The following is a 13,614-nucleotide window of genomic DNA, read 5'->3' on the forward strand; positions in this document are numbered from 1 at the left end:
CACGAACTTGTGTTTCTTCCCTAATTTACGAATTTTGGTATCCACTACTTAAAGTACTTTCACAGTAGTACGTGGTAGAGATTACCCATGCTTTGCGAAAAATGATTCATAATACAAAAAATACTAATCATTTTCTAAATATACCGAAAATATTGTCAAAATGTTGGATTTTCTTTTCCCAACATTTTTGTCCTTGTCCAGTGTGATGGTCTTGTTTTTTTGAACAGACGTTCGACATTTCAATGGAACAAATTGTCGCTACTTATTTATTCGCTTTTGCTAGGCTGACTTCATAACTGTTCTTATCCAAACAAGAGAACACAGTTTTGCAAGATCCTTTCATATAAGTGTCATCATCTATATACATGAGAAAATGTCTTTAAACAGTCTTAGATTTGGCCATATTATACATTGCTAATACCCCCATGAATACTACATACACTATAAGGTCAACCTCATATTTTGACATACTCTTAGAAGTCAGTGGTACAAAAAGAAAACTCATGATCAAACGTCATGTATTATCATTCCCTGTCGGCAACTTTTTTTCATCTGTGTCAACATACCTTCAGTACCTGGGTATGATTTTGCCATAGAACAATCCGTACGTTAGAGCTACGCGGACTTTTTGTACCACACTAGACGTCCTTCAATTAGGCTTCTGGAATAGGTTTATATTGGTACTAGTAATGTCAGTCTTCATAACATGAGAACGATTCCTTTAAAATTAAATGAGCTCGCTTATTGCTGTCACCTTACCCTTTATCTAATTAGTTGAACACAGTCGACCGATCCATTGAAATGTATCCAACCTTTACAAAGATGAAAATGGCGAAAATTCATTCAAACTTCTGAAATTTTATGAAATGATGAAAATCAACTACAATCTGATTTATTGTGGATCTATTCTCATCCTTAATATTATTGATTTGTTGGTTACAATCCAGAAACCCGGTAAATTGTTTGCAGTTGCATACAGCTAGTGTGGACACAACATACCTTTAATGTTTTTTGCATGTTAACTATGTGAATTGCAAATACATCAGGCACAAAACAAATGTATTATGTAAAATTTATAAAATTATAGAAGTATTATTTTCGTTATATTATGCCAATGTAATTTACAACAAACAATGAAATGCAGATATGCATATATACCTGATTCAAGTCGGCATTACTAATTAAAACGAACTTTGGGTTGATATTGGTGTTTTGGATTGATATGACGCATGAAATAGATTTTGGCATTTAATTTTCATTATAATATGCACTTTCCTTATTTTGATAATATAACTTTTCCTGTAAAAAATGTACAAACTGTAGTTAGGGAGGTTATCGGCAACTGAACATTTTGTTGTGAAATTGCCAATTAACAATTAGGCCAAATAAATCAACAGGTCATTGTTATATCTATTATATATTTTAGCATAATTCATTATAAATTTCCTGTACCAGGAGGTTGAGGATTCTTATAAACAATTTAGACAGGTTTCTGAAGAATAATATAAAATTTACCGAACTGATTAACTTTGTGCAATAGTAAAAATGGGTAAAGTCAAAAAGGAATGTCCATAAAACAAGTTGCAATATCAATGTTTAAACCGGAAAGACGGTAACCAATGATACAAACTTCGTGCAGACATATACGACATATACGTCGAAATGATGGTTAGTCAAAAGTTCGTTTGAGTGATGGGTTATCCGTTCCTTATATTGAACATTGTGACATAGTTTTGTTGTCGAGTAAGATTAGTTGAACATTAATTTAAAGATTTATTAAAACATGCAATATAATGTTTTACATGTATAACTAGATGCAATGTTACCGTGCATTTTAAATTGGTATTTCTCCTTCTTTTATCAAGATAACAGTTAAGAAGATCTGCCAAATACCAGTTAACTCAAAGCATTTGTGATTCGATATATATAAACATATTCAACAAAGATTCTTATTTCAAACCGATTCCTAGTATGGAGGATTTTTATATTGATTTAGCATGTACCACTATTGTAAAATTAATAGAGACATGCCCAATACCGAAACGTGTAATCCTGGTCATAAGAGTTATAATCGGATTTTGTACGAATGCTGAAGTTCTGATATATTTATGTGTTTCTAATAGAGAGACCTTCGTTGAAAATTCGACACTCTTAGGATTGTTTATCTCTCTCGTTTGGCTTACCTCGTTTGGTTATGTAGCAGCTACACTAATTGCAGCGATAAATCCAGATGTATATCAACAATATGGAGATCAACAAAATCGAAACCAAACTAATCGAGATCAAGGAAATCTAGATCAACGAAATCGAAATCTATCAAATCAAGATAAACAAAATCGAGATCAACAAAATTGTGATCAAACAAATCAATATCAGCGAATTCTGCAAGAGGAACAAAATGATATAACACGAATGATGTATTACAGATTATTTGAAATCGACTTTGATTTCTTCATACTTTTCTACGGACTAGAATTGTCTAATTATGAAATGAATGATGCCACTATTGTGGTGACTGTCCTTTCCGCAGTTGACTTTTTAATGAACTTTGCATACTTAAACAGTTATATTTGCAAAATATTAGGTTATCAAAGGATAGGACTTGCTATATTTTGGTTTGTTCTTTCTGCACTTATTGGTTTATTGGTAGCATTTCTGTTCCCATTATTATTTTTCTTTGTTTGTTTTGGTGTTTGTCGTGGTGATATAAAAATCAGTGATGTTTTTTCAGACAGGCGGATTTATCCTGGTAATACGGAAACTTGTGTTTAGAACACAGAACTGAGGTCAAAGCTTATAATACGGCTTAAACTGATTAGAAAATATTATTTTTACTTACTGTTATTTCTTACAAAGTATTTTTCAATATTTTTAACTGTGGCAGCTTCAGTAGACATCTGTCTCAATATAGTAAACTTAGTTGTAGATGTCTTTAAACTTTACAAAACGAACATGATATTAATTGTAGTACTTTGTGTGATATCTTCATTCATCGGATTAGTGGTAGCTTTTGTGTTTCCTTTTTTGTTTTTATATATTTGTTGTAGGGTGTGTTGTGGTAATGTTAATCTGGCGCAAATATTTGTGGTCAAGGATAAGAATGAGAATGAGAATGAAAACGACAAAGCTGTTCAAACTGAATAGGCTGACTTTATGCGCCAATGATGGATAGCAATAATACCTTCTTAATGGACAAGTGAACATTTTCTGTTTTGCACCCTTTGGCGCTTACATTGTTTATTATTATTATTATTATTTAACAGTTAACATGATAAATTTGCTCGCCAAAGCTTAGGCTAATTATATAACTATATCGATTAAAGGAATCCTATTATCTGAACATCGTAATAAAGAGGTAAATATATGCAGTCTATACAGTTGTTTAGATTCTTAGAAATGTTCTTATCTAGACCCACTGAATAACGCATCGTAAGTGAGCAGAAATACTTCAAAATTTAGATAAACTTAGAAAAGTATATCAGAGCTTGAAAAATACTGGTTTTAGAGGATTGTGTCGAGCAAACTTGTACTCAGGGGTACAAAACGCAAAATAGAGGAAAAAAAGAAGACAAGTTAATCCATCGTATATGTCCGTCATGTTTTGATACCTTGTGTTCAGCTATTTGTATGTACATGGTCAGACATTGTGTGACCAGTATAATGAAAACAGTCACAAAATATTAACAAAGACGCGTGAATGGTCACGCTTAGAAAATATACCATATAAGGCAGTATGCAGCATATCCAGTCTAAGTTTTTCATCATGCTTTCTTTTTTACTTTCGAGATAAAAAACAGAAAATAATAGAGATACATATGTAGACAGAGGTCATAGTTTGTTCAATGGTTCCTATACACCCTATATAATATGTACATTTGGCAGTTTCTGATTTTGCATTGATATATTTGTTGGAACATTTTTCATAAGATTTTGAATTATAAGGTCTTTTGCTTTATACAACGAACTAGCTATGCACCGTTGCTGGAATAATATGATTGTTATTTACTTCTCAGTCACTCTTTCAATATGCAAATGTGTAAGATTTGGCCTAAGTTGGAAAAGTCAAAGGAATTTTATGTATACACTACTCGTGTCAAATTTGTGTAGTTCCAATACAATTGGTTGCAATGTATCAAAAATGTTTACCACTAGCTAAATACTTAAACCCCAAAACTGATGGACTCAGTTCAATCAAGTTATTTAGTTCCGTGAGGAAGATACTGACGCTCATTCACAAAATCCCAACATTTAAGGGAAGTAATTCTTACGAGAAGGTGAAAATAAATGTTACTTACATGACGGGCCTAAAATCCCGTGTATATTCGTAAAAAAGATGATAATTCAAATAGGTACAAAAAATGTTACCTCAGAGATTTACGCGATAATGGAATCATTAAAATCTTTAAAATCAGAAGATTTCATTGTGAATACTCCTCGTGAGAGTCACGAAACATCGTTGCTTCGATTTTTTAAAAACAAAAGTAAAAAAAACTACTAATTTTTTGGCACTTCATTTGATTCAGATATTAAACGATTATTATTCTTATGTTGCAGAGTTTATACTGACCTAGTTGTGGCTCATTGATGTTGCATTACCATTATATGATCTTCAAGGAGACAGGTTCGATTTTCTATCTAATCAGTAGCAGTCTGGAAATTTGGAAAAAGGTGGGTCCAAATGTTTCTTCAAAAACGTTGCCATATTGGCTTCCTCACGAACCACCTATGATTAGATAGTTTCCTACGCTGGGGCCTCCTAATGGACCATACATTTACAATAGATTCACGGTCACTGACTGAATATAAGTTTTTGTTGTGACGTCACAAACGTGACATTGTTTTGGAACCAACAATGCACTGAATTGACAAATAAAAACTTAGATATACGAATGGTCAATTTACTATTCCTACACTCTAATGAGGCTGACTTTATAGCTGATCTGATCCGAAAGAAAGAACATTGGCTAGATCCTATAATCTCAGTTTCCGATATATAAATGACGTACTATCGTTAAACAATCCTAATTTCTAGGCTTGATACATCGCATCTACCCCAAAGAACTTGAAATAAAGGATACTATAGACATAGACTCATATCTTGACCAACACTAAGTGATCGATGGTAAAGGAAAACTATTGACCAAACCTTACGACAAATGTGATGACTTTTCATTCAGAATTGTCAACTTTCCTTTCATGTGTAGCAACATCCCTTAGTACATGTGTATGGAGTTTTCATCACAAATCATACGTTATGCCAGAGCTTCCCGTAACTACGCAGACTTTTGTATCGCGTTAGGACTCTTACAGTTAGGCTTTTGGAACATGGTTATGTTGCTACAAGATTGAAGTCATTATTACAGTTTTATGGTCGCCATCATGAACTCGTGGATCGCTATGGAGTATTCATCTGCACCATGAAAACTGATTTGATCATCGTGTCATAGTTTTCCTTTCCTCTTTCGTATACCCCTGCCTTGACTTTTTTATGAGCAAATGGCAGGTGTTTCGAAAAAAGCAAAGAACGCTTTCCCTACCGGTGCACCTGGTTCATGCTCCCAGTTTTTAGTGGAGCACGAGTTGTTCATTTATTTTTGTTACTTTGTATGTATTATTTTAGCTACTAAATGTTCTTTGTTGTGTATGTCTGTTTTCCATGTTTGGTTTTTGTCCCTGGATTACATTCTTTTGATTTCCGCTAGTACCTTGGTTCCCTTGATTACTCTTACATTGACTTTGCTGGGTACAGCCTCGCATTCTAAGCCTCGTCCGTATAACAGTTCTATGTCAAGTCAGTGCTCTGTTATTGTCTTTTTACAAGAATTGCATTACATGTACATGTATCAAAGCCATTGTAAATTTACAAACTAAATTAATAACTTTTTGAACCCTAAACCTGATATAAGAAGCATTTATGAAATTGTCTTTGGAAAAGGTAAGACGTAAAGACTTCCTGCATATTTCATTCTTGTCACAAACTCCATACTGAGATTAGTTATTTTTTAAAAGATATCCGATCTATTTTTTCAATTGAGATCTAGGACATTGAATTAGGTTACACGGTAGAGGTATATTCATATTGTCCCTATCTTTACATATGTATGTCGGATTATGCTGAGTTCTGATTTGACAAAATTAGTTCCCTAATATCGAATGTTCCCTCTTAACTTTTTCAAAATGAAAAATTCCCTTCCTCCCTCACTGTTTTCATAAAAACTGAAACCATCACATCTAGAACTCAGTTTTTATTTAATCGTAATTGATAAATGATTTTATAGTTCCTATCTTTGGTTTAAATTGTCCAATTCCATGTAAGAGAGGCATATGTTACATTTATTATTATAAAAGTAGGTGTGTAACATTCATAAGGCAAAATGTTGCTCTATAAATTTTCATTTTTAAATTAGATCAAAATAAGAAATGCATGACTAGACATCTTTTTCAAATGGTAATAATTTTCATAAACATATTTGATCTGCTTGTAAAAATCAGTTTTGCGTTTTGCTGAAATTGTCTTAAAGGCCACAAAATTGAAGTTTACGATCTTTAACATACCTGATCCATCTGTTCACAATCATTTGTCTCGCTTGATAATGTTACGTGTGGGGAATAAAGTATGTTTCTGTAAGAAAAATAGAATAAAATTATAATACTATACATGGTTTGCTGTTAAAAGGTACGTTATTTTATTATTCATGTTGTTTTAACTGATCGCAGTTTTTTTATTACCGTTCAAACCCTGGTTCCCTTGATTTCTCTACCAATAGTATTGCGTCAGGGTAACCATAATTTAAGGAGGTAGATCTAGGGTAGTCATGAAGTCAGTGATCTGTTCGTATCATATTCAATTTCACCAAAGCTTATCAAGCTTTCATTTGATACAAAATGGAATCAGTCTAAGTTACTTTGATGCTTACATGACATTGTTGCAAAATGCAGAATACAAACGTTCCAATTAATTTTAAGAGTTGTGTCCATTACCCTAGGTCTACCTCCTTACAATGTATAATAAGTTCCTTATGAGACATCAAAGTTGGGAACCAAGTATTTTAATGTTTTCTTAATTAAATTGCCAAAATGCTATACAACTTATAAACATTGAACAGTAATGAGATTAATTAGCAACACTTATAACTTCCTCAACCATTTTACTCGTTTAATGGGGGTGATCACACATCATTCAATAAGCTTTGGATTCAAACGACTCACTCATAGTTGAAACGGTAGCGTTGAAGTCTCTTAATAATAACCAACATGGTCAAGACATCATTCTTAAAGCCATATATAGATGTCTCCATCATTGATAGTCATGATATCTTATTGATCTACAAGCCAAACCTTGGAATGTCTTGTAAAAATGCTTACATTATATCACTTTACAAGCTGCAGTATCAAAATATTTCTATCATAGTAGAATGGTCACATAGTATCATTCAACAAGCTGGAGAGCTTTTATGATATACAGTCCTGGAACCAATCCGCGCAACGATTTGACGGAACGATGACCGTTGACGGATCGATTACCGATGACCGGTGACCGATCTGGTCGCAGTTTTGTTATGTAAAATGACGTAAGATCTGTTTTCAATCACATAAATGTAAAATAAAAGTATAAATTGATGTTTAAATCTATCACATTATGTAAATGTGTAAAATTGACAAAGAAAACAACAAAACCGGAAAATACATTGACCGGTCACGTGATGCGGTCACCAATAAAACGGATCGGCTTGACGGATCGATGCCTGACCGGAAACAGATCGGTGATAGATGACCCATCGGAATTTTTGTTGCACGGATCGGGTCAGATACTGTATGCCTAACCAAAATGACTATGCTATATTTCTTATGGACATGATCATGCCTTTATTCATAGTTAATAGGGTCACGACATATCATTTGTCATATGCCGAAGCCGAACCGTCGGAATAACTGCAAATTTAATGTATAGATTGTCACATCATTTCATTAAGACTAGACACAGCGTCGGAATGACTCCATTATAGTGAATATGGTGATCATATTAATTTCCAGCCATGCAATGAATGGGATGAACGACTTGACTGGATAGGTTCATAAAATTCGAAGTCAAAGAGCAAATTTAAGACAAAATAATGGATACTGATATAATGTGTGCAAATGGCAAATTTGTAAAAGTTGCAACATGCTCAATTATTTCTGTACATATTGCAACATGTACAACCTTAATCATGAAACTGGTTGTAACTTCTACAAAACTTTTATCTAGACAATATGCCAAATTTGGGAACTTGATTTACTTAACAAATACAAACAAAATATAATTAACTGATGAAAAATAAAATTCACAAAAATCAACAATGGTTGTTCTACTAATTACTACACCTTGAGGTTGCATGGCACTTGGAATTACATAGTACTTTATTCTTACCACATTTACGCACCTCCTCCCTCCCCGTCTTACAACTGCCGCTCTAACAATACGAAATAGAAAAACCCATCTTGTACCCCCTAATCTGTCCTACTCTAGTTCGTACTTTTCTAACGGTAATCAAGGGAACCAAGGTTATAGCGGTAATCAAAAGAATTTAATCCAGGGACAAAGACCAGACATGGAAAACAGACATACATGTACACATGTGGAAATGAGCAGTTGTAACAATTGTGTTAAAAAAGTTCGGAAAAGGTAAGAATTATGGAGCGAAACATACACTTTCAAGATATTATTATACAATTAAAACAAAATATTTTAACAATGTAAAAAGCATGAAAGCTACAATGCAAAATAAAGTTCTTAATTTCTTGAGCAAATATGTGTCAATTATTTAGTCAAAATATTTGTTTTTAATACTTAATTTTGAAAAAAATCGAATAAATTCTTTCAACTAAACATGTCACTTATCTCCTTAGAATTTGATTTCAATTTCGTACGAAATACCTTATCCATCCCTAATTTAACTTCATGAACCCTTAACACGTATACGAATGGACTTGTTAAAACACAACACAAAGTTATAAATATGAACAATGCCCTAACTTGTTGTAAACCGTAATATTCAGCCATCTGGCTAACAATAAATAATGAACAGTAAACAATAACTTGTAGAAGTAAAATCAGCACTGTAATCTGAACTTTCCGTTGCCAACAAACTATATGTGTCTGAAGTTTCCCTAAAATAGTTAAGAAAGTTTATGTGAATCATGTCTTAACAGAACCCTGAATAGTCCGACAATATTTTTATATCAGTACCTTATATCAATTACACAGTGTTTTGAACCTTGATAAACCAGACATCTATCAAATTTAAAATCGGATTCGGTTTAGACAGGTTTCACTTCAGCTTACGTTATAAACTTTGCGATGTATAGCGGTTATTTACTTTATAATACCACACCATTATACGACCAAAACATAAGCAAGTCATCGATTTTCAAATTGTTCTGGTGGAAATAAACATTTCATAACGTGATCAATTACAATAAGGGGATTTTAAGTTTTTTTCTTTCGATTATACTGTTCTTTGACTTATTCAAATGTTGGGGAATGATTTATGCCATTTCTCTGTCGCTACTTCTTGTACAATCAAATTCTAAAAAGCAACACTTATCTTCCCTAATATGCTCCAGGAGTGATCCACCAAATGGGAAAGTAGTCACAAAAAGTTGAGTCTGATAAAATATAAGCCAAAAAAAATTTCTCCAAGACGGCGGAAAGGGGGTGTTCGGCAGGTGATATAACTCTTGAGATATTACGACGTCAAAACGGAACAGGTGATAAGTGAGATCGAACACATCCAAGACTAATTTGAGATATGCGGGAGCATTTTAAGTTTCACTTTACTTTTAGTAATTATCAAGAGCTATTTCCGTATATACTTGACAACGTGCTAGAAGTGATTTTTAAAAATCTTATACTACTAAATACTTACCTCCTTTTCATAAAATCTTCAACGTGGTCTTCTCTTGATGATGTAAATTGAACACTTGCATCACATTTGATCAAATCTACATATTAGTTATACAAGTTAAATTTAATAACATTTAATTTAAGTAAGACGCTTTCTGATGATGTTTTTGTTCATCAACTCGAAGACCTTTTTTTCACTCATTAAAGGTTTGTACTAAAATCAAATTACAATTTTATTATATTTATATTTTTGTCGATCTAATATAATCACGAGGTGCAAGCTGAATATTGTATGCATTTTATTTTCAAGTTTGCACCACGGGCATTGAGGTAATTTCAAATAGACAGAAAAAATACAACACTCATTGCATTTAGGTAATTTCAAATAGACAGAAAAAAATACAACACTCATTTCTGATATTATTCAAATAGACAGCAAAACATGCAACAGTCATTCCTTAAGTTCACAAAGTAACATCACTAACTTTGAAAGAAAACAAGACGGAAAATGTCAGACTTGTGTTAACTTAAGAATTGATTGGGGAACTGCATCACTGTTGCTAGTCTATTAGCAGATTAAACTTATTACCCTTGCGGCTCACTTCACATCACTCGCGGTTTTTGTGGGAGTTTATGTTACTGGTGCTTTAGTTGTCTACTTTGTTTGGTTCGCTACAGTTTGTATGTAGATCGTCTTCTTTTTTCCGACTTTTATACGACTGCAAAAAAAAATGCGTATAATGTTATGGCGCAGTTGTCGGCGGCGTCGTCGTCTGGGGAAACTCCATTCCCGTGCAATAGCTTTAGTTGCGGTTGACCAATTTTTCTGAAATTTTTATATGTATTTACTTACCACTGAAGAAAGGCTTTTTTTTTAATTTGAACTTTGTGGCACCTACCATTTTAGAAAAGGCCAAAAGGGTTAAAAATAGATTTTTATTGAAACCAATGTATAATGTTTAGTTTGTTCCCGATTTTAATAATTATTTCTTATCGTTCTTTATTTTATTCCGGTAAACAAATGTATTAGCAGATTTTACGTGATTTGGACAGTTCAAAATTTAAGGGGTCCAAAGTAGGGCAATCCCAAAAACATTCAACTTTTAATGTTTGGTCTGATTTCGAAAAACCCTGTCTGACTTTTTTATATTTTTGGTCTGATTTTGAAATTTTGTGCAATATAATGTCCAAACCATTTGATGTGTACGCAATAAATTGTTGTTGTAGTTTTTTTGTTGTTGTTTTTTTTTTAAGTCGAGTAACGATGGGTTGTGTGATTATAACTCAATTGTTCATTTTTGTTATTTTCTTTACTATATTTTTAGATAATTTGTGTTAAAGGGGGAAACCAAACCATAGAATAGACTGTTTGGCTGTCACGTGAAGTAATGGAAGGATAGCAAACAAAATCATTAGTAAATATCTGAATTCATAGAATAAAAATTAAATATATTCAGTCCAGATAGTATTTGTTCCAATAAAAACTTGTTTACCGTTTCAAAGTTTCTTTACATTATGCGGTAAAGTTTCTGTCTGATGCACGTTTATTTCCCTTGGCGTGAAAAAAAGTAAAAACCAGTAATGGAAAAAGTATACAAATAATGATGAAATGTTGGCACTACCTACATGTAAAAAGTGCAAGCTGCTCAGTGTGTATTTCGATTTTCGTAGAGAAGACAAATACTTGATACAGATAGCATCTTTCCCTGTCATTCCACATATATAACGGAAAAGCATTTTTGTCAAGAGAAGTAACACTCATTGGTGGAAAGGAAGAACAGTAAATATGTTTCTTGAAACTTAAACTATTTTCACTTCGGTAACTACCTAAATGGCTTAAAATAAGTCATTTAAGTCTCCAAGTACTCACCGCAGCTCTGATAATATATATACTTGTGAATTTGAAGTATAATGCTGCCCATTCTTCCAATGTGATACTAAGCATTCTCTAGATTCAAAAAAGTTACTTTCTTTGCTTAAAATATTAAAAAAAAACGAAGTCACAGTTGGTAATATAAAAAAGGTGCAATGTAAAAAAAATAATAGAGAAATAAATGGGGGTCATTATCAAATACTATGAATTCTTGTAACAACTACATGTGTATTGTCAAAAATTATAAACGTACATCATATTTTGTTCATTTGGTTGATTTTGATGGTAGCCATACTCATTCATGCTTGTTTCTGTGTTTGAAATATGATACTGCTGTAACAGGCCATCATTTCAATTGTGGATACATGCAGTTACATTATCCAACGTTGTAATGTGCTTAGAACTTCCTACTTTTGACACTTTATACATTGAAAGTTTTGTAAGTTTTCTCAATGTTTGCACATAAAGAATTATCATTATTGTTAGTAAACATGGCAGCGGAAGTGACGTAAAACATACGTAAAATAGAAAGTTATCTCCAAAAATTGATAAAGCGTCACATTTGTTAACTTTCGTTCTCTTTACATTTACAAAAAGTGCTACTAGAAAAATAGCAATATATATTCTGCTTGTTGTTATGATAACGTTCTTGTGTTTCTCTATCCAAAGTACATTTTTCTTGAAAAATTACGTACTTTTATGTATCTCTCTATGCATAACCAAAACGTTATCACTATATTGAACAACAAAGACAGAGAAATTTCGTAGACGCTGGTGAGACAAAAGTTGGCGGAAAGATCAAATACATACGTCAGCGTAGCAAGCAATATCGACAAGGCTATAACGGAATTACCGACAATTATAAAAAGGCCATGGACATTTTTGACGCCGTGTTGTAGATACAAAATGAAAAATATCATGTTATTAAGTATGGTTACACTAGGAAATAAAAGCATCATGACAACTGTCAAATATTTAATCCAGTTACGTGTATTTTCATTATCAACAAGATTAAAATCAGTAGAGTTGACGGTAAAGTTAGAGCTGTTCATCTACAACGAGAAATATACTCAAGTACTCAAGGCTACTATATATGGAACACTATCTATTTTCCATGGCCTAATCAACAATTGCAAAAAAGAAGTATATTGCAAGGCCGTAGCCAGAAGGCGCGACGGGTGCAATTGCATCCCCATTTTTTTAATTTTTTTTTAAACTGTGATTTACATCTTAGCCTGTAGTTAAAGATTAATCATAACAGATAACCAAGTGCAATTGCTTAGCAGTGATCAGTTCGCACCCCCTCTCCCATTCAGAAAACCTGGCTACGGCCCTGTATTGCTCTTTAATTTGTCCTCATTATTTCAAAATCAGTAACATAATTATGTTGTGATACTTTAAATTAGCAAATTAGCAAAAAATAGGGGTAATATATTTATTGCATGAATATGTCAGGAAAATCTTTCAAACCCTGGAATAATCTGGAATAATAATTTGTTTTATAATAAATCTAATTCTGTCGATTCAATTAATGAATCAAAACTATATTACTGATATCAAAATAAGGTTCCTATGATTAATTTTTTTGTAAACCTCGATATTATTTTTATCATATCTGAAAGGTTTTAGGATACTTATTTACATAGATCTTTTCTATCTGCAAATTTTCTTTCGTTAATATAGTACTATAGTTGAAATAGACCAGTTCCCATTTCAATACAAATTAAGGAAGGCTAGTAAGTAATTTAAACCGATCTCTAGGTAAAAGACACACCCTAACATACTTAAATTTGTATTGAAGTTGGAACTGGTCTGTTTCAACTTGCTGTAAACATTGTAATACTAGGATGTGAAG

General features: G+C 32.6%; 2 long non-coding RNA genes across 2 annotated transcripts; both read right to left on the reverse strand.

Annotated features, from left to right (window-relative positions):
• Positions 1-252: 252 nt before the first annotated feature.
• On the reverse strand, positions 253-3,509 carry LOC148612651 (uncharacterized). Its single transcript, XR_015923941.1, has 2 exons — positions 2,184-3,509; positions 253-851 (listed from the first exon to the last, which is right to left on the reverse strand). It is a non-coding gene; the product is annotated as an uncharacterized LOC148612651 (long non-coding RNA).
• A 1,610-nt stretch (positions 3,510-5,119) lies between these two features.
• Positions 5,120-13,084, reverse strand: LOC148612652 (uncharacterized). The gene is made up of 3 exons (XR_015923942.1): positions 10,476-13,084; positions 9,909-9,984; positions 5,120-6,622 (listed from the first exon to the last, which is right to left on the reverse strand). It is a non-coding gene; the product is annotated as an uncharacterized LOC148612652 (long non-coding RNA).
• Between the last annotated feature and the right edge of the window lie 530 nt (positions 13,085-13,614).

This window comes from Perna viridis, chromosome 7, assembly GCF_037379345.1.
Source record: "Perna viridis isolate PV_CMFRI_1.1 ecotype Kerala chromosome 7, ASM3737934v1, whole genome shotgun sequence".
Classification (NCBI taxonomy): domain Eukaryota; kingdom Metazoa; phylum Mollusca; class Bivalvia; order Mytilida; family Mytilidae; genus Perna; species Perna viridis.